The 23095-nt window shown below is 40.0% G+C and overlaps 22 non-coding genes across 22 annotated transcripts; all 22 read right to left on the bottom strand.

Moving 5' to 3' along the window:
• Nucleotides 1-541: 541 nt before the first annotated feature.
• trnat-agu (transfer RNA threonine (anticodon AGU)) lies at nucleotides 542-615 on the bottom strand. The gene has a single exon. It is a non-coding gene; the product is annotated as a tRNA-Thr (tRNA).
• A 510-nt stretch (nucleotides 616-1125) lies between these two features.
• trnah-gug (transfer RNA histidin (anticodon GUG)) lies at nucleotides 1126-1197 on the bottom strand. The gene has a single exon. It is a non-coding gene; the product is annotated as a tRNA-His (tRNA).
• A 1842-nt stretch (nucleotides 1198-3039) lies between these two features.
• trnat-agu (transfer RNA threonine (anticodon AGU)) lies at nucleotides 3040-3113 on the bottom strand. The gene has a single exon. It is a non-coding gene; the product is annotated as a tRNA-Thr (tRNA).
• A 510-nt stretch (nucleotides 3114-3623) lies between these two features.
• On the bottom strand, nucleotides 3624-3695 carry trnah-gug (transfer RNA histidin (anticodon GUG)). Its single transcript has one exon. It is a non-coding gene; the product is annotated as a tRNA-His (tRNA).
• A 912-nt stretch (nucleotides 3696-4607) lies between these two features.
• Nucleotides 4608-4681, bottom strand: trnat-agu (transfer RNA threonine (anticodon AGU)). Its single transcript has one exon. It is a non-coding gene; the product is annotated as a tRNA-Thr (tRNA).
• An 857-nt stretch (nucleotides 4682-5538) lies between these two features.
• trnat-agu (transfer RNA threonine (anticodon AGU)) lies at nucleotides 5539-5612 on the bottom strand. The gene has a single exon. It is a non-coding gene; the product is annotated as a tRNA-Thr (tRNA).
• Nucleotides 5613-6122: 510 nt separating this feature from the next.
• On the bottom strand, nucleotides 6123-6194 carry trnah-gug (transfer RNA histidin (anticodon GUG)). Its single transcript has one exon. It is a non-coding gene; the product is annotated as a tRNA-His (tRNA).
• A 912-nt stretch (nucleotides 6195-7106) lies between these two features.
• Nucleotides 7107-7180, bottom strand: trnat-agu (transfer RNA threonine (anticodon AGU)). Its single transcript has one exon. It is a non-coding gene; the product is annotated as a tRNA-Thr (tRNA).
• Nucleotides 7181-8037: 857 nt separating this feature from the next.
• trnat-agu (transfer RNA threonine (anticodon AGU)) lies at nucleotides 8038-8111 on the bottom strand. The gene has a single exon. It is a non-coding gene; the product is annotated as a tRNA-Thr (tRNA).
• A 510-nt stretch (nucleotides 8112-8621) lies between these two features.
• Nucleotides 8622-8693, bottom strand: trnah-gug (transfer RNA histidin (anticodon GUG)). The gene has a single exon. It is a non-coding gene; the product is annotated as a tRNA-His (tRNA).
• A 912-nt stretch (nucleotides 8694-9605) lies between these two features.
• Nucleotides 9606-9679, bottom strand: trnat-agu (transfer RNA threonine (anticodon AGU)). Its single transcript has one exon. It is a non-coding gene; the product is annotated as a tRNA-Thr (tRNA).
• Nucleotides 9680-11174: 1495 nt separating this feature from the next.
• trnat-agu (transfer RNA threonine (anticodon AGU)) lies at nucleotides 11175-11248 on the bottom strand. The gene has a single exon. It is a non-coding gene; the product is annotated as a tRNA-Thr (tRNA).
• A 510-nt stretch (nucleotides 11249-11758) lies between these two features.
• On the bottom strand, nucleotides 11759-11830 carry trnah-gug (transfer RNA histidin (anticodon GUG)). The gene has a single exon. It is a non-coding gene; the product is annotated as a tRNA-His (tRNA).
• Nucleotides 11831-12743: 913 nt separating this feature from the next.
• On the bottom strand, nucleotides 12744-12817 carry trnat-agu (transfer RNA threonine (anticodon AGU)). Its single transcript has one exon. It is a non-coding gene; the product is annotated as a tRNA-Thr (tRNA).
• Nucleotides 12818-13327: 510 nt separating this feature from the next.
• trnah-gug (transfer RNA histidin (anticodon GUG)) lies at nucleotides 13328-13399 on the bottom strand. The gene has a single exon. It is a non-coding gene; the product is annotated as a tRNA-His (tRNA).
• Nucleotides 13400-16171: 2772 nt separating this feature from the next.
• On the bottom strand, nucleotides 16172-16245 carry trnat-agu (transfer RNA threonine (anticodon AGU)). The gene has a single exon. It is a non-coding gene; the product is annotated as a tRNA-Thr (tRNA).
• A 510-nt stretch (nucleotides 16246-16755) lies between these two features.
• trnah-gug (transfer RNA histidin (anticodon GUG)) lies at nucleotides 16756-16827 on the bottom strand. The gene has a single exon. It is a non-coding gene; the product is annotated as a tRNA-His (tRNA).
• Nucleotides 16828-18031: 1204 nt separating this feature from the next.
• On the bottom strand, nucleotides 18032-18105 carry trnat-agu (transfer RNA threonine (anticodon AGU)). The gene has a single exon. It is a non-coding gene; the product is annotated as a tRNA-Thr (tRNA).
• A 1495-nt stretch (nucleotides 18106-19600) lies between these two features.
• trnat-agu (transfer RNA threonine (anticodon AGU)) lies at nucleotides 19601-19674 on the bottom strand. The gene has a single exon. It is a non-coding gene; the product is annotated as a tRNA-Thr (tRNA).
• Nucleotides 19675-20184: 510 nt separating this feature from the next.
• trnah-gug (transfer RNA histidin (anticodon GUG)) lies at nucleotides 20185-20256 on the bottom strand. The gene has a single exon. It is a non-coding gene; the product is annotated as a tRNA-His (tRNA).
• Nucleotides 20257-21169: 913 nt separating this feature from the next.
• trnat-agu (transfer RNA threonine (anticodon AGU)) lies at nucleotides 21170-21243 on the bottom strand. The gene has a single exon. It is a non-coding gene; the product is annotated as a tRNA-Thr (tRNA).
• A 510-nt stretch (nucleotides 21244-21753) lies between these two features.
• On the bottom strand, nucleotides 21754-21825 carry trnah-gug (transfer RNA histidin (anticodon GUG)). The gene has a single exon. It is a non-coding gene; the product is annotated as a tRNA-His (tRNA).
• Nucleotides 21826-23095: the final 1270 nt, after the last annotated feature.

The raw sequence follows: 23095 nt of genomic DNA on the forward strand, positions 1-23095 counted from the left end.
CACTGCATTTCTCATTTGGCTCTCGAGCTTAAAAATGGTAAAAGCCTCTGAAACAGCAGATGAATCAGTTCGTGTAAGTAATTAACCTGCGATATGCTGGGGAACTTTGTCAAAAGGCAGAGTTGCTGAGTTTCTAAGCTTTCAGAGTAAGTCTTAACCTGTTGAAAAAAGAACCCTTCTGAAATTTCATTGCAATGCCATCACCCGGATTCAAACCGGGGTTGCTGCAGCCACAACGCAGAGTACTAACCACTATACGATCACGGCTGGCTACAAGAGGTGGATTTGTAAAGCCTACATAGGCTGGGAAAGTGATGTGCACAAGCTGGCTAAACACTGTTCATATTGTTCTCGATAATGAATAAAGTGAAGAAACAGTCGAGCTTTACACATTCAAAAAGTGACCTTTTTCCGTGACATTGGAATATCTCAATTGCATCCTCCTCACATCATCTATAATTCTCTAAACCGATTGGTGAGAAAACCTGAGTGCCCTCCACTCTGACCTTCTCCTCCAATGTGTACACTAAAATGCTTGAAATGGTAGTGCTGAGATTTGAACTCAGGATCTCCTGTTTACTAGACAGGCACTTTAACCAACTAAGCCACAGCACCCATGAGAGACATATATTTTGCAGATGTGAACACCCACACCTATTTCAATCAAACCAGTCTCATTACTTTAACCCACATCTCTGTCTAGCAAAATCACATCACAAAAGAGATGTCTTTTACTAATATTGGTCAATCGAGGACAGTACATTTTTCATTTGGGTCTCGAGATGAATAAACTCAAGAACCTCTGACATGGATTCTTAAACTATGATTTGTGACCCAAAGCAGTTATTAACATGTCATAGATGGGTCGTGAGATATGAGTAAACATTCAGAATCATACACTATTTCTTCATATTGTTGGTCGTTCGAGGACACTGCATTTCTCATTTGGCCCTCAAGCTTAAAAATGGTAAAAACCTCTGAAACAGGAGATTAATCAGTTTGTGTAAGTAATTAACCTGCGATATGCTGGGGAACTTTGTCAAAAGGCAGAGTGGCTAAGTTTCTAAGCTTTCAGAGTAAATCTTAACCTGTTCAAAAAAGAACCTATCTGAAATTTCATTGCAGTGCCGTGACCCGGATTCGAAACGGGGTTGCTGCGGCCACAACGCAGAGTACTAACCACTATACGATCACGGCTGGCTACAAGAGGTGGATTTGTAAAGCCTACATAGGCTGGGAAAGTGATGTGCACCCATTAGAGACATATATTTTGCAGATGTGAACACCCACACCTATTTCAATCAAACCAGTCTCATTAATTTAACCCACATCTCTGTCTAGCAAAATGACATCACAAAAGAGATGTCTTTTACTAATATTGGTCAATCGAGGACAGTACATTTTTCATTTGGGTCTCGAGATGAATAAACTCAAGAACCTCTGACATGGATTCTTAAACTATGATTTGGGACCCAAAGCAGTTATTAACATGTCATAGATGGGTCGTGAGATATGAGTAAACATTCAGAATCATACACTATTTCTTCATAATGTTGGTCGTTCGAGGACACTGCATTTCTCATTTGGCTCTCGAGCTTAAAAATGGTAAAAACCTCTGAAACAGCAGATGAATCAGTTCGTGTAAGTAATTAACCTGCGATATGCTGGGGAACTTTGTCAAAAGGCAGAGTTGCTGAGTTTCTAAGCTTTCAGAGTAAATCTTAACCTGTTCAAAAAAGAACACTTCTGAAATTTCATTGCAGTGCCGTAACCAAGATTCGAACCGGGGTTGCTGCAGCCACAACGCAGAGTACTAACCACTCTACGATCACAGCTGGCTACAAGAGGTGGATTTGTAAAGCCTACATAGGCTGGGAAAGTGATGTGCACAAGCTGGCTAAACACTTTTCATATTGTTCTCGATAATGAATAAAGTGAAGAAACAGTCGAGCTTTACACATTCAAAAAGTGCCCTTTTTCCGTGACATTGGAATATCTCAATTGCATCCTCCTCACATCATCTCTAATTCTCTAAACCGATTGGTGAGAAAACCTGAGTGCCCTCCACTCTGACCTTCTCCTCCAATGTGTTCAATAAAATGCTTGAAAAGGTACTGCTGAGATTTGAATTCAGGATCTCCTGTTTACTAGACAGGCACTTTAACCAACTAAGCCACAGCACCCATGAGACACATATATTTTGCAGATTTGAACACCCACACCTATTTCAATCAAACCAGTCTCATTAATTTAACCCACATCTCTGTCTAGCAAAATCACATCACAAAAGAGATGTCTTTTACTAATATTGGTCAATCGAGGACAGTACATTTTTCATTTGGGTCTCGAGATGAATAAACTCAAGAACCTCTGACATGGATTCTTAAACTATGATTTGGGACCCAAAGCAGTTATTAACATGTCATAGATGGGTCGTGAGATATGAGTAAACATTCAGAATCATACACTATTTCTTCATAATGTTGGTCGTTCGAGGACACTGCATTTCTCATTTGGCTCTCGAGCTTAAAAATGGTAAAAGCCTCTGAAACAGCAGATGAATCAGTTCGTGTAAGTAATTAACCTGCGATATGCTGGGGAACTTTGTCAAAAGGCAGAGTTGCTGAGTTTCTAAGCTTTCAGAGTAAGTCTTAACCTGTTGAAAAAAGAACCCTTCTGAAATTTCATTGCAATGCCATCACCCGGATTCAAACCGGGGTTGCTGCAGCCACAACGCAGAGTACTAACCACTATACGATCACGGCTGGCTACAAGAGGTGGATTTGTAAAGCCTACATAGGCTGGGAAAGTGATGTGCACAAGCTGGCTAAACACTGTTCATATTGTTCTCGATAATGAATAAAGTGAAGAAACAGTCGAGCTTTACACAGTCAAAAAGTGACCTTTTTCCGTGACATTGGAATATCTCAATTGCATCCTCCTCACATCATCTATAATTCTCTAAACCGATTGGTGAGAAAAACTGAGTGCCCTCCACTCTGACCTTCTCCTCCAATGTGTACAATAAAATGCTTGAAATGGTACTGCTGAGATTTGAACTCAGGATCTCCTGTTTACTAGACAGGCACTTTAACCAACTAAGCCACAGCACCCATGAGAGACATATATTTTGCAGATGTGAACACCCACACCTATTTCAATCAAACCAGTCTCATTACTTTAACCCACATCTCTGTCTAGCAAAATCACATCAAAAAAGAGATGTCTTTTACTAATATTGGTCAATCGAGGACAGTACATTTTTCATTTGGGTCTCGAGATGAATAAACTCAAGAACCTCTGACATGGATTCTTAAACTATGATTTGTGACCCAAAGCAGTTATTAACATGTCATAGATGGGTCGTGAGATATGAGTAAACATTCAGAATCATACACTATTTCTTCATATTGTTGGTCGTTCGAGGACACTGCATTTCTCATTTGGCCCTCAAGCTTAAAAATGGTAAAAACCTCTGAAACAGGAGATTAATCCGTTTGTGTAAGTAATTAACCTGCGATATGCTGGGGAACTTTGTCAAAAGGCAGAGTTGCTAAGTTTCTAAGCTTTCAGAGTAAATCTTAACCTGTTCAAAAAAGAACCTATCTGAAATTTCATTGCAGTGCCGTGACCCGGATTCGAAACGGGGTTGCTGCGGCCACAACGCAGAGTACTAACCACTATACGATCACGGCTGGCTACAAGAGGTGGATTTGTAAAGCCTACATAGGCTGGGAAAGTGATGTGCACCCATTAGAGACATATATTTTGCAGATGTGAACACCCACACCTATTTCAATCAAACCAGTCTCATTAATTTAACCCACATCTCTGTCTAGCAAAATGACATCACAAAAGAGATGTCTTTTACTAATATTGGTCAATCGAGGACAGTACATTTTTCATTTGGGTCTCGAGATGAATAAACTCAAGAACCTCTGACATGGATTCTTAAACTATGATTTGGGACCCAAAGCAGTTATTAACATGTCATAGATGGGTCGTGAGATATGAGTAAACATTCAGAATCATACACTATTTCTTCATAATGTTGGTCGTTCGAGGACACTGCATTTCTCATTTGGCTCTCGAGCTTAAAAATGGTAAAAACCTCTGAAACAGCAGATGAATCAGTTCGTGTAAGTAATTAACCTGCGATATGCTGGGGAACTTTGTCAAAAGGCAGAGTTGCTGAGTTTCTAAGCTTTCAGAGTAAATCTTAACCTGTTCAAAAAAGAACACTTCTGAAATTTCATTGCAGTGCCGTAACCCGGATTCGAACCGGGGTTGCTGCAGCCACAACGCAGAGTACTAACCACTCTACGATCACAGCTGGCTACAAGAGGTGGATTTGTAAAGCCTACATAGGCTGGGAAAGTGATGTGCACAAGCTGGCTAAACACTTTTCATATTGTTCTCGATAATGAATAAAGTGAAGAAACAGTCGAGCTTTACACATTCAAAAAGTGCCCTTTTTCCGTGACATTGGAATATCTCAATTGCATCCTCCTCACATCATCTCTAATTCTCTAAACCGATTGGTGAGAAAACCTGAGTGCCCTCCACTCTGACTTTCTCCTCCAATGTGTTCAATAAAATGCTTGAAAAGGTACTGCTGAGATTTGAACTCAGGATCTCCTGTTTACTAGACAGGCACTTTAACCAACTAAGCCACAGCACCCATGAGAGACATATATTTTGCAGATTTGAACACCCACACCTATTTCAATCAAACCAGTCTCATTAATTTAACCCACATCTCTGTCTAGCAAAATCACATCACAAAAGAGATGTCTTTTACTAATATTGGTCAATCGAGGACAGTACATTTTTCATTTGGGTCTCGAGATGAATAAACTCAAGAACCTCTGACATGGATTCTTAAACTATGATTTGGGACCCAAAGCAGTTATTAACATGTCATAGATGGGTCGTGAGATATGAGTAAACATTCAGAATCATACACTATTTCTTCATAATGTTGGTCGTTCGAGGACACTGCATTTCTCATTTGGCTCTCGAGCTTAAAAATGGTAAAAGCCTCTGAAACAGCAGATGAATCAGTTCGTGTAAGTAATTAACCTGCGATATGCTGGGGAACTTTGTCAAAAGGCAGAGTTGCTGAGTTTCTAAGCTTTCAGAGTAAGTCTTAACCTGTTGAAAAAAGAACCAATCTGAAATTTCATTGCAATGCCATCACCCGGATTCAAACCGGGGTTGCTGCAGCCACAACGCAGAGTACTAACCACTATACGATCACGGCTGGCTACAAGAGGTGGATTTGTAAAGCCTACATAGGCTGGGAAAGTGATGTGCACAAGCTGGCTAAACACTGTTCATATTGTTCTCGATAATGAATAAAGTGAAGAAACAGTCGAGCTTTACACATTCAAAAAGTGCCCTTTTTCCGTGACATTGGAATATCTCAATTGCATCCTCCTCACATCATCTCTAATTCTCTAAACCGATTGGTGAGAAAACCTGAGTGCCCTCCACTCTGACCTTCTCCTCCAATGTGTACACTAAAATGCTTCGAAATGGTACTGCTGAGATTTGAACTCAGGATCTCCTGTTTACTAGACAGGCACTTTAACCAACTAAGCCACAGCACCCATTAGAGACATATATTTTGCAGATGTGAACACCCACACCTATTTCAAACAAACCAGTCTCATTAATTTAACCCACATCTCTGTCTAGCAAAATCACATCACAAAAGAGATGTCTTTTACTAATATTGGTCAATCGAGGACAGTACATTTTTCATTTGGGTCTCGAGATGAATAAACTCAAGAACCTCTGACATGGATTCTTAAACTATGATTTGGGACCCAAAGCAGTTATTAACATGTCATAGATGGGTCGTGAGATATGAGTAAACATTCAGAATCATACACTATTTCTTCATAATGTTGGTCGTTCGAGGACACTGCATTTCTCATTTGGCTCTCGAGCTTAAAAATGGTAAAAACCTCTGAAACAGGAGATTAATCCGTTTGTGTAAGTAATTAACCTGCGATATGCTGGGGAACTTTGTCAAAAGGCAGAGTTGCTAAGTTTCTAAGCTTTCAGAGTAAATCTTAACCTGTTCAAAAAAGAACCCATCTGAAATTTCATTGCAGTGCCGTGACCCGGATTCGAAACGGGGTTGCTGCGGCCACAACGCAGAGTACTAACCACTATACGATCACGGCTGGCTACAAGAGGTGGATTTGTAAAGCCTACATAGGCTGGGAAAGTGATGTGCACCCATTAGAGACATATATTTTGCAGATGTGAACACCCACACCTATTTCAATCAAACCAGTCTGATTAATTTAACCCACATCTCTGTCTAGCAAAATCACATCACAAAAGAGATGTCTTTTACTAATATTGGTCAATCGAGGACAGTACATTTTTCATTTGGGTCTCGAGATGAATAAACTCAAGAACCTCTGACATGGATTCTTAAACTATGATTTGGGACCCAAAGCAGTTATTAACATGTCATAGATGGGTCGTGAGATATGAGTAAACATTCAGAATCATACACTATTTCTTCATAATGTTGGTCGTTCGAGGACACTGCATTTCTCATTTGGCTCTCGAGCTTAAAAATGGTAAAAACCTCTGAAACAGCAGATGAATCAGTTCGGGTAAGTAATTAACCTGCGATATGCTGGGGAACTTTGTCAAAAGGCAGAGTTGCTGAGTTTCTAAGCTTTCAGAGTAAGTCTTAACCTGTTGAAAAAAGAACCCTTCTGAAATTTCATTGCAATGCCATCACCCGGATTCAAACCGGGGTTGCTGCAGCCACAACGCAGAGTACTAACCACTCTACGATCACAGCTGGCTACAAGAGGTGGATTTGTAAAGCCTACATAGGCTGGGAAAGTGATGTGCACAAGCTGGCTAAACACTTTTCATATTGTTCTCGATAATGAATAAAGTGAAGAAACAGTCGAGCTTTACACATTCAAAAAGTGCCCTTTTTCCGTGACATTGGAATATCTCAATTGCATCCTCCTCACATCATCTCTAATTCTCTAAACCGATTGGTGAGAAAACCTGAGTGCCCTCCACTCTGACTTTCTCCTCCAATGTGTTCAATAAAATGCTTGAAATGGTACTGCTGAGATTTGAACTCAGGATCTCCTGTTTACTAGACAGGCACTTTAACCAACTAAGCCACAGCACCCATGAGAGACATATATTTTGCAGATTTGAACACCCACACCTATTTCAATCCAACCAGTCTCATTAATTTAACCCACATCTCTGTCTAGCAAAATCACATCACAAAAGAGATGTCTTTTACTAATATTGGTCAATCGAGGACAGTACATTTTTCATTTGGGTCTCGAGATGAATAAACTCAAGAACCTCTGACATGGATTCTTAAACTATGATTTGGGACCCAAAGCAGTTATTAACATGTCATAGATGGGTCGTGAGATATGAGTAAACATTCAGAATCATACACTATTTCTTCATAATGTTGGTCGTTCGAGGACACTGCATTTCTCATTTGGCTCTCGAGCTTAAAAATGGTAAAAGCCTCTGAAACAGCAGATGAATCAGTTCGTGTAAGTAATTAACCTGCGATATGCTGGGGAACTTTGTCAAAAGGCAGAGTTGCTGAGTTTCTAAGCTTTCAGAGTAAGTCTTAACCTGTTGAAAAAAGAACCAATCTGAAATTTCATTGCAATGCCATCACCCGGATTCAAACCGGTGTTGCTGCAGCCACAACGCAGAGTACTAACCACTATACGATCACGGCTGGCTACAAGAGGTGGATTTGTAAAGCCTACATAGGCTGGGAAAGTGATGTGCACAAGCTGGCTAAACACTGTTCATATTGTTCTCGATAATGAATAAAGTGAAGAAACAGTCGAGCTTTACACATTCAAAAAGTGCCCTTTTTCCGTGACATTGGAATATCTCAATTGCATCCTCCTCACATCATCTCTAATTCTCTAAACCGATTGGTGAGAAAACCTGAGTGCCCTCCACTCTGACCTTCTCCTCCAATGTGTACACTAAAATGCTTCGAAATGGTACTGCTGAGATTTGAACTCAGGATCTCCTGTTTACTAGACAGGCAATTTAACCAACTAAGCCACAGCACCCATTAGAGACATATATTTTGCAGATGTGAACACCCACACCTATTTCAATCAAACCAGTCTCATTAATTTAACCCACATCTCTGTCTAGCAAAATCACATCACAAAAGAGATGTCTTTTACTAATATTGGTCAATCGAGGACAGTACATTTTTCATTTGGGTCTCGAGATGAATAAACTCAAGAACCTCTGACATGGATTCTTAAACTATGATTTGGGACCCAAAGCAGTTATTAACATGTCATAGATGGGTCGTGAGATATGAGTAAACATTCAGAATCATACACTATTTCTTCATAATGTTGGTCGTTCGAGGACACTGCATTTCTCATTTGGCTCTCGAGCTTAAAAATGGTAAAAACCTCTGAAACAGGAGATTAATCCGTTTGTTTAAGTAATTAACCTGCGATATGCTGGGGAACTTTGTCAAAAGGCAGAGTTGCTAAGTTTCTAAGCTTTCAGAGTAAATCTTAACCTGTTCAAAAAAGAACCCATCTGAAATTTCATTGCAGTGCCGTGACCCGGATTCGAAACGGGGTTGCTGCGGCCACAACGCAGAGTACTAACCACTATACGATCACGGCTGGCTACAAGAGGTGGATTTGTAAAGCCTACATAGGCTGGGAAAGTGATGTGCACCCATTAGAGACATATATTTTGCAGATGTGAACACCCACACCTATTTCAATCAAACCAGTCTCATTAATTTAACCCACATCTCTGTCTAGCAAAATCACATCACAAAAGAGATGTCTTTTACTAATATTGGTCAATCGAGGACAGTACATTTTTCATTTGGGTCTCGAGATGAATAAACTCAAGAACCTCTGACATGGATTCTTAAACTATGATTTGGGACCCAAAGCAGTTATTAACATGTCATAGATGGGTCGTGAGATATGAGTAAACATTCAGAATCATACACTATTTCTTCATAATGTTGGTCGTTCGAGGACACTGCATTTCTCATTTGGCTCTCGAGCTTAAAAATGGTAAAAACCTCTGAAACAGCAGATGAATCAGTTCGGGTAAGTAATTAACCTGCGATATGCTGGGGAACTTTGTCAAAAGGCAGAGTTGCTGAGTTTCTAAGCTTTCAGAGTAAGTCTTAACCTGTTAAAAAAAGAACCCTTCTGAAATTTCATTGCAATGCCATCACCCGGATTCAAACCGGGGTTGCTGCAGACAAAACGCAGAGTACTAACCACTATACGATCACGGCTGGCTACAAGAGGTGGATTTGTAAAGCCTACATAGGCTGGGAAAGTGATGTGCACAAGCTGGCTAAACACTGTTCATATTGTTCTCGATAATGAATAAAGTGAAGAAACAGTCGAGCTTTACACAGTCAAAAAGTGACCTTTTTCCGTGACATTGGAATATCTCAATTGCATCCTTCTCACATCATCTCTAATTCTCTAAACCGATTGGTGAGAAAACCTGAGTGCCCTCCACTCTGACCTTCTCCTCCAATGTGTACAATAAAATGCTTGAAATGGTAGTGCTGAGATTTGAACTCAGGATCTCCTGTTTACTAGACAGGAACTTTAACCAACTAAGCCACAGCACCCATGAGAGACATATATTTTGCAGATGTGAACACCCACACCTATTTCAATCAAACCAGTCTCATTACTTTAACCCACATCTCTGTCTAGCAAAATCACATCACAAAAGAGATGTCTTTTACTAATATTGGTCAATCGAGGACAGTACATTTTTCATTTGGGTCTCGAGATGAATAAACTCAAGAACCTCTGACATGGATTCTTAAACTATGATTTGTGACCCAAAGCAGTTATTAACATGTCATAGATGGGTCGTGAGATATGAGTAAACATTCAGAATCATACACTATTTCTTCATATTGTTGGTCGTTCGAGGACACTGCATTTCTCATTTGGCCCTCAAGCTTAAAAATGGTAAAAACCTCTGAAACAGGAGATTAATCAGTTTGTGTAAGTAATTAACCTGCGATATGCTGGGGAACTTTGTCAAAAGGCAGAGTTGCTAAGTTTCTAAGCTTTCAGAGTAAATCTTAACCTGTTCAAAAAAGAACCTATCTGAAATTTCATTGCAGTGCCGTGAACCGGATTCGAAACGGGGTTGCTGCGGCCACAACGCAGAGTACTAACCACTATACGATCACGGCTGGCTACAAGAGGTGGATTTGTAAAGCCTACATAGGCTGGGAAAGTGATGTGCACCCATTAGAGACATATATTTTGCAGATGTGAACACCCACACCTATTTCAATCAAACCAGTCTCATTAATTTAACCCACATCTCTGTCTAGCAAAATCACATCACAAAAGAGATGTCTTTTACTAATATTGGTCAATCGAGGACAGTACATTTTTCATTTGGGTCTCGAGATGAATAAACTCAAGAACCTCTGACATGGATTCTTAAACTATGATTTGGGACCCAAAGCAGTTATTAACATGTCATAGATGGGTCGTGAGATATGAGTAAACATTCAGAATCATACACTATTTCTTCATAATGTTGGTCGTTCGAGGACACTGCATTTCTCATTTGGCTCTCGAGCTTAAAAATGGTAAAAGCCTCTGAAACAGCAGATGAATCAGTTCGTGTAAGTAATTAACCTGCGATATGCTGGGGAACTTTGTCAAAAGGCAGAGTTGCTGAGTTTCTAAGCTTTCAGAGTAAGTCTTAACCTGTTGAAAAATGAACCAATCTGAAATTTCATTGCAATGCCATCACCCGGATTCAAACCGGGGTTGCTGCAGCCACAACGCAGAGTACTAACCACTATACGATCACGGCTGGCTACAAGAGGTGGATTTGTAAAGCCTACATAGGCTGGGAAAGTGATGTGCACAAGCTGGCTAAACACTGTTCATATTGTTCTCGATAATGAATAAAGTGAAGAAACAGTCGAGCTTTACATATTCAAAAAGTGCCCTTTTTCCGTGACATTGGAATATCTCAATTGCATCCTCCTCACATCATCTCTAATTCTCTAAACCGATTGGTGAGAAAACCTGAGTGCCCTCCACTCTGACCTTCTCCTCCAATGTGTACACTAAAATGCTTCGAAATGTTACTGCTGAGATTTGAACTCAGGATCTCCTGTTTACTAGACAGGCACTTTAACCAACTAAGCCACAGCACCCATTAGAGACATATATTTTGCAGATGTGAACACCCACACCTATTTCAATCAAACCAGTCTCATTAATTTAACCCACATCTCTGTCTAGCAAAATCACATCACAAAAGAGATGTCTTTTACTAATATTGGTCAATCGAGGACAGTACATTTTTCATTTGGGTCTCGAGATGAATAAACTCAAGAACCTCTGACATGGATTCTTAAACTATGATTTGGGACCCAAAGCAGTTATTAACATGTCATAGATGGGTCGTGAGATATGAGTAAACATTCAGAATCATACACTATTTCTTCATAATGTTGGTCGTTCGAGGACACTGCATTTCTCATTTGGCTCTCGAGCTTAAAAATGGTAAAAACCTCTGAAACAGGAGATTAATCCGTTTGTGTAAGTAATTAACCTGCGATATGCTGGGGAACTTTGTCAAAAGGCAGAGTTGCTAAGTTTCTAAGCTTTCAGAGTAAATCTTAACCTGTTCAAAAAAGAACCCATCTGAAATTTCATTGCAGTGCCGTGACCCGGATTCGAAACGGGGTTGCTGCGGCCACAACGCAGAGTACTAACCACTATACGATCACGGCTGGCTACAAGAGGTGGATTTGTAAAGCCTACATAGGCTGGGAAAGTGATGTGCACCCATTAGAGACATATATTTTGCAGATGTGAACACCCACACCTATTTCAATCAAACCAGTCTCATTAATTTAACCCACATCTCTGTCTAGCAAAATCACATCACAAAAGAGATGTCTTTTACTAATATTGGTCAATCGAGGACAGTACATTTTTCATTTGGGTCTCGAGATGAATAAACTCAAGAACCTCTGACATGGATTCTTAAACTATGATTTGGGACCCAAAGCAGTTATTAACATGTCATAGATGGGTCGTGAGATATGAGTAAACATTCAGAATCATACACTATTTCTTCATAATGTTGGTCGTTCGAGGACACTGCATTTCTCATTTGGCTCTCGAGCTTAAAAATGGTAAAAGCCTCTGAAACAGCAGATGAATCAGTTCGTGTAAGTAATTAACCTGCGATATGCTGGGGAACTTTGTCAAAAGGCAGAGTTGCTGAGTTTCTAAGCTTTCAGAGTAAGTCTTAACCTGTTGAAAAAAGAACCAATCTGAAATTTCATTGCAATGCCATCACCCGGATTCAAACCGGTGTTGCTGCAGCCACAACGCAGAGTACTAACCACTATACGATCACGGCTGGCTACAAGAGGTGGATTTGTAAAGCCTACATAGGCTGGGAAAGTGATGTGCACAAGCTGGCTAAACACTGTTCATATTGTTCTCGATAATGAATAAAGTGAAGAAACAGTCGAGCTTTACACATTCAAAAAGTGCCCTTTTTCCGTGACATTGGAATATCTCAATTGCATCCTCCTCACATCATCTCTAATTCTCTAAACCGATTGGTGAGAAAACCTGAGTGCCCTCCACTCTGACCTTCTCCTCCAATGTGTACACTAAAATGCTTCGAAATGGTACTGCTGAGATTTGAACTCAGGATCTCCTGTTTACTAGACAGGCAATTTAACCAACTAAGCCACAGCACCCATTAGAGACATATATTTTGCAGATGTGAACACCCACACCTATTTCAATCAAACCAGTCTCATTAATTTAACCCACATCTCTGTCTAGCAAAATCACATCACAAAAGAGATGTCTTTTACTAATATTGGTCAATCGAGGACAGTACATTTTTCATTTGGGTCTCGAGATGAATAAACTCAAGAACCTCTGACATGGATTCTTAAACTATGATTTGGGACCCAAAGCAGTTATTAACATGTCATAGATGGGTCGTGAGATATGAGTAAACATTCAGAATCATACACTATTTCTTCATAATGTTGGTCGTTCGAGGACACTGCATTTCTCATTTGGCTCTCGAGCTTAAAAATGGTAAAAACCTCTGAAACAGGAGATTAATCCGTTTGTGTAAGTAATTAACCTGCGATATGCTGGGGAACTTTGTCAAAAGGCAGAGTTGCTAAGTTTCTAAGCTTTCAGAGTAAATCTTAACCTGTTCAAAAAAGAACCCTTCTGAAATTTCATTGCAGTGCCGTGACCCGGATTCGAAACGGGGTTGCTGCGGCCACAACGCAGAGTACTAACCACTATACGATCACGGCTGGCTACAAGAGGTGGATTTGTAAAGCCTACATAGGCTGGGAAAGTGATGTGCACCCATTAGAGACATATATTTTGCAGATGTGAACACCCACACCTATTTCAATCAAACCAGTCTCATTAATTTAACCCACATCTCTGTCTAGCAAAATCACATCACAAAAGAGATGTCTTTTACTAATATTGGTCAATCGAGGACAGTACATTTTTCATTTGGGTCTCGAGATGAATAAACTCAAGAACCTCTGACATGGATTCTTAAACTATGATTTGGGACCCAAAGCAGTTATTAACATGTCATAGATGGGTCGTGAGATATGAGTAAACATTCAGAATCATACACTATTTCTTCATAATGTTGGTCGTTCGAGGACACTGCATTTCTCATTTGGCTCTCGAGCTTAAAAATGGTAAAAACCTCTGAAACAGCAGATGAATCAGTTCGGGTAAGTAATTAACCTGCGATATGCTGGGGAACTTTGTCAAAAGGCAGAGTTGCTGAGTTTCTAAGCTTTCAGAGTAAGTCTTAACCTGTTGAAAAATGAACCAATCTGAAATTTCATTGCAATGCCATCACCCGGATTCAAACCGGGGTTGCTGCAGACAAAACGCAGAGTACTAACCACTATACGATCACGGCTGGCTACAAGAGGTGGATTTGTAAAGCCTACATAGGCTGGGAAAGTGATGTGCACAAGCTGGCTAAACACTGTTCATATTGTTCTCGATAATGAATAAAGTGAAGAAACAGTCGAGCTTTACACATTCAAAAAGTGCCCTTTTTCCGTGACATTGGAATATCTCAATTGCATCCTCCTCACATCATCTCTAATTCTCTAAACCGATTGGTGAGAAAACCTGAGTGCCCTCCACTCTGACCTTCTCCTCCAATGTGTACAATAAAATGCTTGAAAAGGTACTGCTGAGATTTGAACTCGGGATCTCCTGTTTACTAGACAGGCACTTTAAACAACTAAGCCAGAGGACCCATGAGAGACATATATTTTTCAGATGTGAACACCCACACCTATTTCAATCAACCCAGTCTCATTAATTTAACCCACATCTCTGTCTAGCAAAATCACATCACAAAAGAGATGTCTTTTACTATTATTGGTCAATCGAGGACAGTACATTTTTCATTTGGGTCTCGAGATGAATAAACTCAAGAACCTCTGACATGGATTCTTAAACTATGATTTGGGATCCAAATCAGTTATTAACATGTCATAGATGGGTCGCGAGATATGAGTAAACATTCAGAATCATACACTATTTCTTCATAATGTTGGTCGTTCGAGGACACTGCATTTCTCATTTGGCTCTCGAGCTTAAAAATGGTAAAAACCTCTGAAACAGCAGATTAATCAGTTTGTGCAAGTAATTAACCTGCGATATGCTGGGGAACTTTGTCAAAAGGCAGAGTTGCTGAGTTTCGAAGTTTTCAGAGTAAGTCTTAACCTGTTGAAAAAAGAACCCTTCTGAAATTTCATTGCAGTGACGTGACCCGGATTCGAACTGGGGTTGCTGCTGCCACAACGCAGAGTAGTAACCACTATACGATCACGGCTGGCTACAAGAGGTGTATTTGTAAAGCCTACATAGGCTGGGAAAGTGATGTGCACAAGCTGGATAAACACTTTTCATATTGTTCTCGACAATGAATAAAGTGAAGAAACAGTCAAGCTTTACACATTCAAAAAGTGACCTTTTTCCGTGACATTGTAATATCTCAATTGCATCCTCCTCACATCATCTCTAATTCTCTAAACCGATTGGTGAGAAATCCTGAGTGCCCTCCACTCTGACCTTCTCTTCCAATGTGTACAATAAAATGCTTGAAAAGGTACTGCTGAGATTTGAAATCAGGATCTCCTGTTTACTAGACAGGCATTTTAACCAACTAAGCCACAGCACCCATGAGAGAGATATGTTTTGCAGATGTGAACACCCACACCTATTTCATTCAACCCAGTCTCATTAATTTAACCCACATCTCTGTCTAGCAAAATCACATCACAAAAGAGATGTCTTTTACTATTATTGGTCAATCGAGGACAGTACATTTTTCATTTGGGTCTCGAGATGAATAAACTCAAGAACCTCTGACATGGATTCTTAAACTATGATTTGGGATCCAAATCAGTTATTAACATGTCATAGATGGGTCGCGAGATATGAGTAAACATTCAGAATCATACACTATTTCTTCATAATGTTGGTCGTTCGAGGACACTGCATTTCTCATTTGGCTCTCGAGCTTAAAAATGGTAAAAACCTCTGAAACAGCAGATTAATCAGTTTGTGCAAGTAATTAACCTGCGATATGCTGGGGAACTTTGTCAAAAGGCAGAGTTGCTGAGTTTCGAAGTTTTCAGAGTAAGTCTTAACCTGTTGAAAAAAGAACCCTTCTGAAATTTCATTGCAGTGACGTGACCCGGATTCGAACTGGGGTTGCTGCTGCCACAACGCAGAGTAGTAACCACTATACGATCACGGCTGGCTACAAGAGGTGTATTTGTAAAGCCTACATAGGCTGGGAAAGTGATGTGCACAAGCTGGCTAAACACTTTTCATATTGTTCTCGACAATGAATAAAGTGAAGAAACAGTCAAGCTTTACACATTCAAAAAGTGACCTTTTTCCGTGACATTGTAATATCTCAATTGCATCCTCCTCACATCATCTCTAATTCTCTAAACCGATTGGTGAGAAAACCTGAGTGCCCTCCACTCTGACCTTCTCTTCCAATGTGTACAATAAAATGCTTGAAAAGGTACTGCTGAGATTTGAACTCAGGATCTCCTGTTTACTAGACAGGCACGTTAACCAACTAAGCCACAGCACCCATGAGAGAGATATGTTTTGCAGATGTGAACACCCACACCTATTTCAATCAACCCAGTCTCATTAATTTAACCCACATCTCTGTCTAGCAAAATCACATCACAAAAGAGATGTCTTTTACTATTATTGGTCAATCGAGGACAGTACATTTTTCATTTGGGTCTCGAGATGAATAAACTCAAGAACCTCTGACATGGATTCTTAAACTATGATTTGGGATCCAAATCAGTTATTAACATGTCATAGATGGGTCGCGAGATATGAGTAAACATTCAGAATCATACACTATTTCTTCATAATGTTGGTCGTTCGAGGACACTGCATTTCTCATTTGGCTCTCGAGCTTAAAAATGGTAAAAACCTCTGAAACAGCAGATTAATCAGTTTGTGCAAGTAATTAACCTGCGATATGCTGGGGAACTTTGTCAAAAGGCAGAGTTGCTGAGTTTCGAAGTTTTCAGAGTAAGTCTTAACCTGTTGAAAAAAGAGCCCTTCTGAAATTTCATTGCAATGCCGTGACCCGGATTCGAACCGGGGTTGCTGCGGCCACAACGCAGAGTACTAACCACTATACGATCACAGCTGGCTACAAGAGGTGGATTTGTAAAGCCTACATAGGCTGGGAAAGTGATGTGCACAAGCTGGCTAAACACTTTTCATATTGTTCTCGATAATGAATAAATTGAAGAAACAGTCGAGCTTTACACATTCAAAAAGTGACCTTTTTCCGTGACATTGGAATATCTCAATTGCATCCTCCTCACATCATCTCTAATTCTCTAAACCGATTGGTGAGAAAACCTGAGTGCCCTCCACTCTGACCTTCTCCTCCAATGTGTACAATAAAATGCTTGAAAAGATACTTCTGAGATTTGAACTCAGGATCTCCTGTTTAATAGAAAGGCCCTTTAACCAACTAAGCCACAGCACCTACAAGAGACATATATTTTGCAGATGTGAACACCCATACCTATTTCAATCAAACCAGTCTCATTAATTTAACCCACATCTCTGTCTAGCAAAATCACATCACAAAAGAGATGTCTTTTACTATTATTGGTCAATCGAGGACAGTACATTTTTCATTTGGGTCTCGAGATGAATAAACTCAAGAACATCTGACATGGATTCTTAAACTATGATTTGGGACCCAAATCAGTTATTAACATGTCATAGATGGGTCGCGAGATATGAGTAAACATTCAGAATCATACACTATTTCTTCATAATGTTGGTCGTTCGAGGACACTGCATTTCTCATTTGGCTCTTGAGCTTAAAAATGGTAAAAACCTCTGAAACAGCAGATTAATCAGTTCGTGTAAGTAATTAACCTGCGATATGCTGGGGAACTTTGTCAAAAGGCAGAGTTGCTGAGTTTCTAAGCTTTCAGAGTAAGTCTTAACCTGTTAAAAAAAGAACCCTTCTGAAATTTCATTGCAATGCCATCACCCGGATTCAAACCGGGGTTGCTGCAGACAAAACGCAGAGTACTAACCACTATACGATCACGGCTGGCTACAAGAGGTGGATTTGTAAAGCCTACATAGGCTGGGAAAGTGATGTGCACAAGCTGGCTAAACACTGTTCATATTGTTCTCGATAATGAATAAAGTGAAGAAACAGTCGAGCTTTACACAGTCAAAAAGTGACCTTTTTCCGTGACATTGGAATATCTCAATTGCATCCTTCTCACATCATCTCTAATTCTCTAAACCGATTGGTGAGAAAACCTGAGTGCCCTCCACTCTGACCTTCTCCTCCAATGTGTACAATAAAATGCTTGAAATGGTAGTGCTGAGATTTGAACTCAGGATCTCCTGTTTACTAGACAGGAACTTTAACCAACTAAGCCACAGCACCCATGAGAGACATATATTTTGCAGATGTGAACACCCACACCTATTTCAATCAAACCAGTCTCATTACTTTAACCCACATCTCTGTCTAGCAAAATCACATCACAAAAGAGATGTCTTTTACTAATATTGGTCAATCGAGGACAGTACATTTTTCATTTGGGTCTCGAGATGAATAAACTCAAGAACCTCTGACATGGATTCTTAAACTATGATTTGTGACCCAAAGCAGTTATTAACATGTCATAGATGGGTCGTGAGATATGAGTAAACATTCAGAATCATACACTATTTCTTCATATTGTTGGTCGTTCGAGGACACTGCATTTCTCATTTGGCCCTCAAGCTTAAAAATGGTAAAAACCTCTGAAACAGGAGATTAATCAGTTTGTGTAAGTAATTAACCTGCGATATGCTGGGGAACTTTGTCAAAAGGCAGAGTTGCTAAGTTTCTAAGCTTTCAGAGTAAATCTTAACCTGTTCAAAAAAGAACCTATCTGAAATTTCATTGCAGTGCCGTGAACCGGATTCGAAACGGGGTTGCTGCGGCCACAACGCAGAGTACTAACCACTATACGATCACGGCTGGCTACAAGAGGTGGATTTGTAAAGCCTACATAGGCTGGGAAAGTGATGTGCACCCATTAGAGACATATATTTTGCAGATGTGAACACCCACACCTATTTCAATCAAACCAGTCTCATTAATTTAACCCACATCTCTGTCTAGCAAAATCACATCACAAAAGAGATGTCTTTTACTAATATTGGTCAATCGAGGACAGTACATTTTTCATTTGGGTCTCGAGATGAATAAACTCAAGAACCTCTGACATGGATTCTTAAACTATGATTTGGGACCCAAAGCAGTTATTAACATGTCATAGATGGGTCGTGAGATATGAGTAAACATTCAGAATCATACACTATTTCTTCATAATGTTGGTCGTTCGAGGACACTGCATTTCTCATTTGGCTCTCGAGCTTAAAAATGGTAAAAGCCTCTGAAACAGCAGATGAATCAGTTCGTGTAAGTAATTAACCTGCGATATGCTGGGGAACTTTGTCAAAAGGCAGAGTTGCTGAGTTTCTAAGCTTTCAGAGTAAGTCTTAACCTGTTGAAAAATGAACCAATCTGAAATTTCATTGCAATGCCATCACCCGGATTCAAACCGGGGTTGCTGCAGCCACAACGCAGAGTACTAACCACTATACGATCACGGCTGGCTACAAGAGGTGGATTTGTAAAGCCTACATAGGCTGGGAAAGTGATGTGCACAAGCTGGCTAAACACTGTTCATATTGTTCTCGATAATGAATAAAGTGAAGAAACAGTCGAGCTTTACATATTCAAAAAGTGCCCTTTTTCCGTGACATTGGAATATCTCAATTGCATCCTCCTCACATCATCTCTAATTCTCTAAACCGATTGGTGAGAAAACCTGAGTGCCCTCCACTCTGACCTTCTCCTCCAATGTGTACACTAAAATGCTTCGAAATGTTACTGCTGAGATTTGAACTCAGGATCTCCTGTTTACTAGACAGGCACTTTAACCAACTAAGCCACAGCACCCATTAGAGACATATATTTTGCAGATGTGAACACCCACACCTATTTCAATCAAACCAGTCTCATTAATTTAACCCACATCTCTGTCTAGCAAAATCACATCACAAAAGAGATGTCTTTTACTAATATTGGTCAATCGAGGACAGTACATTTTTCATTTGGGTCTCGAGATGAATAAACTCAAGAACCTCTGACATGGATTCTTAAACTATGATTTGGGACCCAAAGCAGTTATTAACATGTCATAGATGGGTCGTGAGATATGAGTAAACATTCAGAATCATACACTATTTCTTCATAATGTTGGTCGTTCGAGGACACTGCATTTCTCATTTGGCTCTCGAGCTTAAAAATGGTAAAAACCTCTGAAACAGGAGATTAATCCGTTTGTGTAAGTAATTAACCTGCGATATGCTGGGGAACTTTGTCAAAAGGCAGAGTTGCTAAGTTTCTAAGCTTTCAGAGTAAATCTTAACCTGTTCAAAAAAGAACCCATCTGAAATTTCATTGCAGTGCCGTGACCCGGATTCGAAACGGGGTTGCTGCGGCCACAACGCAGAGTACTAACCACTATACGATCACGGCTGGCTACAAGAGGTGGATTTGTAAAGCCTACATAGGCTGGGAAAGTGATGTGCACCCATTAGAGACATATATTTTGCAGATGTGAACACCCACACCTATTTCAATCAAACCAGTCTCATTAATTTAACCCACATCTCTGTCTAGCAAAATCACATCACAAAAGAGATGTCTTTTACTAATATTGGTCAATCGAGGACAGTACATTTTTCATTTGGGTCTCGAGATGAATAAACTCAAGAACCTCTGACATGGATTCTTAAACTATGATTTGGGACCCAAAGCAGTTATTAACATGTCATAGATGGGTCGTGAGATATGAGTAAACATTCAGAATCATACACTATTTCTTCATAATGTTGGTCGTTCGAGGACACTGCATTTCTCATTTGGCTCTCGAGCTTAAAAATGGTAAAAGCCTCTGAAACAGCAGATGAATCAGTTCGTGTAAGTAATTAACCTGCGATATGCTGGGGAACTTTGTCAAAAGGCAGAGTTGCTGAGTTTCTAAGCTTTCAGAGTAAGTCTTAACCTGTTGAAAAAAGAACCAATCTGAAATTTCATTGCAATGCCATCACCCGGATTCAAACCGGTGTTGCTGCAGCCACAACGCAGAGTACTAACCACTATACGATCACGGCTGGCTACAAGAGGTGGATTTGTAAAGCCTACATAGGCTGGGAAAGTGATGTGCACAAGCTGGCTAAACACTGTTCATATTGTTCTCGATAATGAATAAAGTGAAGAAACAGTCGAGCTTTACACATTCAAAAAGTGCCCTTTTTCCGTGACATTGGAATATCTCAATTGCATCCTCCTCACATCATCTCTAATTCTCTAAACCGATTGGTGAGAAAACCTGAGTGCCCTCCACTCTGACCTTCTCCTCCAATGTGTACACTAAAATGCTTCGAAATGGTACTGCTGAGATTTGAACTCAGGATCTCCTGTTTACTAGACAGGCAATTTAACCAACTAAGCCACAGCACCCATTAGAGACATATATTTTGCAGATGTGAACACCCACACCTATTTCAATCAAACCAGTCTCATTAATTTAACCCACATCTCTGTCTAGCAAAATCACATCACAAAAGAGATGTCTTTTACTAATATTGGTCAATCGAGGACAGTACATTTTTCATTTGGGTCTCGAGATGAATAAACTCAAGAACCTCTGACATGGATTCTTAAACTATGATTTGGGACCCAAAGCAGTTATTAACATGTCATAGATGGGTCGTGAGATATGAGTAAACATTCAGAATCATACACTATTTCTTCATAATGTTGGTCGTTCGAGGACACTGCATTTCTCATTTGGCTCTCGAGCTTAAAAATGGTAAAAACCTCTGAAACAGGAGATTAATCCGTTTGTGTAAGTAATTAACCTGCGATATGCTGGGGAACTTTGTCAAAAGGCAGAGTTGCTAAGTTTCTAAGCTTTCAGAGTAAATCTTAACCTGTTCAAAAAAGAACCCATCTGAAATTTCATTGCAGTGCCGTGACCCGGATTCGAAACGGGGTTTCTGCGGCCACAACGCAGAGTACTAACCACTATACGATCACGGCTGGCTACAAGAGGTGGATTTGTAAAGCCTACATAGGCTGGGAAAGTGATGTGCACCCATTAGAGACATATATTTTGCAGATGTGAACACCCACACCTATTTCAATCAAACCAGTCTCATTAATTTAACCCACATCTCTGTCTAGCAAAATCACATCACAAAAGAGATGTCTTTTACTAATATTGGTCAATCGAGGACAGTACATTTTTCATTTGGGTCTCGAGATGAATAAACTCAAGAACCTCTGACATGGATTCTTAAACTATGATTTGGGACCCAAAGCAGTTATTAACATGTCATAGATGGGTCGTGAGATATGAGTAAACATTCAGAATCATACACTATTTCTTCATAATGTTGGTCGTTCGAGGACACTGCATTTCTCATTTGGCTCTCGAGCTTAAAAATGGTAAAAACCTCTGAAACAGCAGATGAATCAGTTCGGGTAAGTAATTAACCTGCGATATGCTGGGGAACTTTGTCAAAAGGCAGAGTTGCTGAGTTTCTAAGCTTTCAGAGTAAGTCTTAACCTGTTGAAAAATGAACCAATCTGAATTTCATTGCAATGCCATCACCCGGATTCAAACCGGGGTTGCTGCAGACAAAACGCAGAGTACTAACCACTATACGATCACGGCTGGCTACAAGAGGTGGATTTGTAAAGCCTACATAGGCTGGGAAAGTGATGTGCACAAGCTGGCTAAACACTGTTCATATTGTTCTCGATAATGAATAAAGTGAAGAAACAGTCGAGCTTTACACATTCAAAAAGTGCCCTTTTTCCGTGACATTGGAATATCTCAATTGCATCCTCCTCACATCATCTCTAATTCTCTAAACCGATTGGTGAGAAAACCTGAGTGCCCTCCACTCTGACCTTCTCCTCCAATGTGTACAATAAAATGCTTGAAAAGGTACTGCTGAGATTTGAACTCGGGATCTCCTGTTTACTAGACAGGCACTTTAAACAACTAAGCCAGAGGACCCATGAGAGACATATATTTTTCAGATGTGAACACCCACACCTATTTCAATCAACCCAGTCTCATTAATTTAACCCACATCTCTGTCTAGCAAAATCACATCACAAAAGAGATGTCTTTTACTATTATTGGTCAATCGAGGACAGTACATTTTTCATTTGGGTCTCGAGATGAATAAACTCAAGAACCTCTGACATGGATTCTTAAACTATGATTTGGGATCCAAATCAGTTATTAACATGTCATAGATGGGTCGCGAGATATGAGTAAACATTCAGAATCATACAC

Source organism: Oncorhynchus kisutch, unplaced genomic scaffold (genome assembly GCF_002021735.2).
Source record: "Oncorhynchus kisutch isolate 150728-3 unplaced genomic scaffold, Okis_V2 scaffold1100, whole genome shotgun sequence".
In the NCBI taxonomy this organism is placed as follows: domain Eukaryota; kingdom Metazoa; phylum Chordata; class Actinopteri; order Salmoniformes; family Salmonidae; genus Oncorhynchus; species Oncorhynchus kisutch.